The 5,173-nt window shown below is 37.3% G+C and overlaps 1 long non-coding RNA gene across 1 annotated transcript in view; it reads right to left on the bottom strand.

Annotated features, from left to right (window-relative positions):
- Positions 1-1,534, bottom strand: part of LOC117960811 — a 68,936-nt gene extending 67,402 nt beyond the window's left edge. Inside the window, exon 1 of the long non-coding RNA XR_004660232.1 lies at positions 1,251-1,534. This is a non-coding gene — a long non-coding RNA (uncharacterized LOC117960811). The remainder of the gene's footprint in view (positions 1-1,250) is intronic.
- Positions 1,535-5,173: the final 3,639 nt, after the last annotated feature.

The raw sequence follows: 5,173 nt of genomic DNA, 5'->3' as shown, positions 1-5,173 counted from the left end.
CAGTGGCACATTTGCACTCATTTCACATAGATGGCTAGTCAAGTGGAGTAAAACACACATTCACGCGCGCACACATCAACAACAGAGCAGGCATATAATACGTCAAATCACACATGCTAAGATAAGCACTCATGTCATAATATGGACACACTCAACACGCACACACACTGGCTTTCTCCCGGCCCAACCAAGTGTGTGATTATCAGTAGGAAGGCTACAAGACAAGAGGGAATGTGTGTCTGGGTGTCAGTGTGTGTCATTCATCTGCTGCCAAATCTTACTCACTAAAGGCCAGTCAGAGTTCATTTGTGTGTGTGCATGTGTACATTCTCATAGGTGGATTGGTGCAAAGCTAAGAGTGTGTTCAGTGTGTCCAGGTTTTGGTGTTTTGTTTTTCAACTTCAAACAAGTCCTTGGCCTTGCCACAACAACAAAAAATGTTTTTGTGTGCACAAACATTGCAATAATTGATTTTCTTTGTAAACAGACAATAGATGGAAATAGTTCCTTGTAGTTAACTTTCACAAATGACTGGAAATTTATAAAAGTATAGAAAATGTTTTTTGCTCCAGGTTGTCAATGTACAAATATTTATTTGAGTTCTTATAATATATTTCACCAGTGTTTTATCATGACCAACAAGGAATGTGTTTGGTGTGAGATCAAACAAATACATTCTGAGGTGCGGTGAAGGTGTTATCAGTTTTTGGGAGTAACTAGTTACATGTAATGGTGTTATGTAATTTAGTTAACTCTAAAATATACAGTTACCTATGAAAATCTTCATTAATTACATTGGGGGTTCCCATCTAAATACTTTCTGTAAAATGCTTGGCTATGTTTTTACAGTGTTTTTTCCGATTGTGGGCCTAACTGAAGCCTCATTTGCAAAACTCTAACTACAGTCTGCACGGCAGCAGTTCATGCGGACCATACTCTGGTTCCTTTTTCATTGCTTGAACACAGTTTTCAAAACTCTACACACTTATCCCATGACTTAACCACAACCTGCAAAACACTGGATTTACAGCACTTTGTTCAGATGCTAACACACTGCTGTCTCAGCTGTTAACCACACGTTCAAAACAGAATAGATTTCAGTCTGGTGCCTATCAAATACTGCTGATTGTAATTTCAGCTCAAAGCCTCAGCAGGTGTCTTGTTTTAGACCAGTGAGTGACCATATAAGGTATTTTTAAAGAGAAAGCTTTTTTGTATGCAAACACCAAATAGGAAATTAAACAATTTACACAATGTACCATTTGAGAGAAACAGGTAAAAGAGCAAAGAAACCAATATGTCCAGGTAAGATGTCTGAAGTTACATACGCAGCTATAAAAACAAATGTTAAAAACACTATCTTTACTATAGTAGAACTGCGTTCTAACACTTTTTCAGAAAGTAATGGAGGTGAAAGCAATGGAGACACCATATTCATTAGTATTTAGAGATAATGCAGACATCCAATGTGATGACGAAAACTTGTGACATGATGCTGGAGAGAGGAAGGATTAGTCACACTATCCTTTGTTACCCTTATGTGGACCTTTAGTTTTTTTTTTTCCAGTAATTTTAAAAATTACTAGAGGCAAAGTCCTATATTGTATTGTACTGCTGATTTTCATTCCTTCTTAATAACCATGTAACATTTAGTACAGTATATTACATAAAATGTATATATTTTCTTTATAGAAACTATTGAGTAATGTGAATCACTTTGATTGTTCAATCAAACTGTAAAGATGAAAAGTTTCTAATTTCTGTATTGGTGTTTGATGCGAGTGTTTTTACTCTCTGTGTGTTCTGAGTGACAGTGTGTGTTATCTCAGTAAGGATTGTTCATAGTGTTTGGCTGCACTGAGCCTGTTCTGAGTTCTGTTGCTTTGAATGTGTTTTGCAGGAGATGTGGACTGTTTAGCTCAGGTGACTGTTAGTAGTGCAGACTGTAGTTAGAGTTTTGCACGTGTGACTTTAATTGTGGCCAGTGTCGTTTAGCATTAAACGCATTAAATGTATATTGCTGTGCACAATGTCTTCTTTTGCCATTTCCAGCCACAATCGTTAAGTAAACTTTGATAATATTCATATGCTTCGATTGGTTCCTCTGTTTGAATTTGCAGCTGATAGTTACCATTGCCTCTCAAGCTGTCTGAGATTTGCCACTATGGCAACGGATAAAAAACGCATTCCAGTGCTGAAAATATAAAAAAAACATTTCATACAAAAATCTCCACATAAAAAGCATGTGTTTGCCAGCAGACAAAATGCTACGGACTTTAAAAATGTCAGTGTCCAACTTCAGGAAACATCTGCAGGTTAAGTTAAGTTAGCTATAAGCTTACAGTAACTACAAGCAGTCATATTAAATACAGACGGGAAGACATGCCTACTTTTTTTTTTAAAGAGGTGCTGAAGTCTGACTTTGTGGCTGTTCTTCAGAATTAAATGAACATAATCAGTGTTGAAGGATTTTAAAAGGGGTTTGACAGTAGTGTTGAGTACTCTTGTAAGATTAAAACTGCCAGGTTTAAACATTTGAAAATGTAAACAGTTAAAAACATTCATTAGAAAGTTAGAAAATAAATCAGAAAGTAATTACATGTATTAATTACATAACTTTGATATAGTAATTGAAATAGTTACACTTCTATTAGATTTTAAATAGGGTACCTTGTAATCTCTAACCTATTACATTTCCAAAGTAACCTTCCCAACGCTGTTATATATAAAGTCATTTCTGATGTCAAAATTATACTTTTTGCATGGTACAGTTTACTACGAGTTTTAATATTGGGTTGGACATCAGGCATGGGCGGAGTATTGAGAAAATGTGATTTTGTAATAACTTATGTGTTAATTCCTCAAAGTTGTAAATGTCTGACCTTTGGGTGTTCTCTGTATTCTGAGAGAACAGTGGTAGTCAGCTCCCTGTGAATTTAATACTTTCATGACAGAATAGTGTTTTCAAATATTTTAAGCAGCTGTAAAATAAATTGCATACACACAAAAAGAGGTGTGGCCTTCTTTATAAAAAGCCATGGATAACCTGATTACTTAAATACACGTCAATGTTCTCAATATCTTTTGCTCTCACAAAGCCCTTGAACATCACACTGAAACTGCAAGGCCTTTCTGTGAGAACTGATTCTTTGTTTGAGCGTCTCTTACCAAATCTGCCCTGAAACAGACCTTGCGTGTGTTGATTGAGTTGACAGAAGGCAGTTAATTTTTTTGTTGCATCAAAACCAAGCTCAATAATTCATCTCTTGCAACAATTGAAAATTCTTTTATTCTCTTTCGCCCAATACTATCCCTCTTTGTCTTTTACCTCATTCCTCCACACCTTTTCGCTCCCTAAACACACCTACTGCTCTGGATCCTTCCCGCCTCTCCATCTCCCATAGGTGATCGATGACCCTGCGAACATGAATCTTCCATTAAAGCTTGAACAACGCGGTCAGGATACACTTCTTAGTTTGCTTCGTCGCTTCCTGTTTCTTTATCTTTATGTCCTCCCTGTCGTCTTTGCACATTACTTTCTGTATCTTTCCTTTTTGTTATTCCCTTATCTTCCTCTTTTCACTTCCTCCTCCTCTCACACCTCTCACTTTTCTCCTTCCACCCATCTCTTATGGTCTTCCTCTCTCGTATCCTTACTATAATTCAGACACAGGTTGATGAGAATAGTAAGTGTCCTATAATCTAGCTCTCTGGGTTGAGGATTTGCACAATGTAATACAATATGACAAACTGCATCATATGGAGAAATGTAGTGTATAGTATGACATTGTACTGTACACACACATGACCACACATTTAGCCATGTAAGCGCAGACACATAACACAAATACATGCATGCAGACAGATGTAGGCTCACTAGTGCAGTCCCAATAAGCAAAGCAAACGGTGGCTGGAGTCCCATGTGTCCGCCTTGCTAATTTTAAAATGCCATGTGATATTAACGTAGGCAAATCAGGTCACATCTAGCTCAACTCTGGTTTGACAACTGCACAATACGCTTGGGCTTCTTTATCCCTAAAACTGCTCTACCCACTATTCTGCTCCCTTGTTGTCTCCATTGCTGGCTTTGCTATTCCCAAGACAACATAAAGTGATGACAGAGCCTGCACTTTGGGGATTGTTTATTTAATCTAGGATTCAGTAATACACTGTTGGACTATGAAGAGCGGATGTAAGCAACCCATTAGTTGCCTTGTAAGACCAGCTACCAGCAAGAAGCCACTATAGCCTTACAATAATTCACTGGTTCCAGTTGAACTTCTGCATTGTTGTCAAGGAGACTGACCACTGTGTAAGCTCAGTGGAAACATAGTTGTGCTCACGGTTTTCGTCCTAGATTTACCACTTTGTAAATTGTTGCATTTGGAGCCTGATTGTTTTGTTGATGATATCTGTACCTGAATACTCTTCTGGTCTTAGTATTCTCAGTTTGCCAAACTAACCTGAAATCAGAGACTTCAACCACTGGAGTGGCCACCACGCTCCTCAGATCCATTTCTCTTTAACATGCTAACCAGCATCAGCAATTCAATGGATAATTCTACCATTCAGAGAATGCTTCATAATAAGTGTATAGGAAGAAACTTCATCAATTTTAGTTACAAACTCATTTATGTATGCCTTTCACCCACCGTAACTCTATATGTCATAGTGAAACTGGAAAGCTCACATTGATTAATTACTATAGATGTTGTTAACAAATTCTCCACAAATGTCTTTTAAATGTAATCTTGTTTTTTGAGGGGGAATATAGACATTCATTGGCAGATGGAGATTTTTGTGATTTGAACAGTTGCCTTTCAAAATGGGCATGACCTGCATATTTGTGGCATAACAGCGTCTCTGTGAGCTGGTGTGGATTATTACATTCGTATAAAAAAAAGTGTATTGGTCCTGTAATACAGACATGTGACCGATATCTAAAACACACGGAAATATAGTTAAGAAAAAAACTGGCTGGGGTTTTTTGGCCTTCAGTCAACCTTTATGGGAGCTTTTTGAAAGGTGCTGAGTGATGTTTCAATGTAAAATATCTCATGATCTCAAACTTTGCACATTAAGGGCTTATTGGACCTATCTCCAATTACTTATCTCCATTATTCAGATCAGATGGAAACAATACACAACGTACTGAATGTCACACCTCTAATTT

The sequence above is a fragment of the Etheostoma cragini genome, chromosome 17 (genome assembly GCF_013103735.1).
Source record: "Etheostoma cragini isolate CJK2018 chromosome 17, CSU_Ecrag_1.0, whole genome shotgun sequence".
Lineage (NCBI taxonomy): Eukaryota > Metazoa > Chordata > Actinopteri > Perciformes > Percidae > Etheostoma > Etheostoma cragini.
The sequence above is the reverse complement of the archived record's forward strand: the minus strand, read 5'-3'. Positions and strand labels throughout refer to the sequence as shown.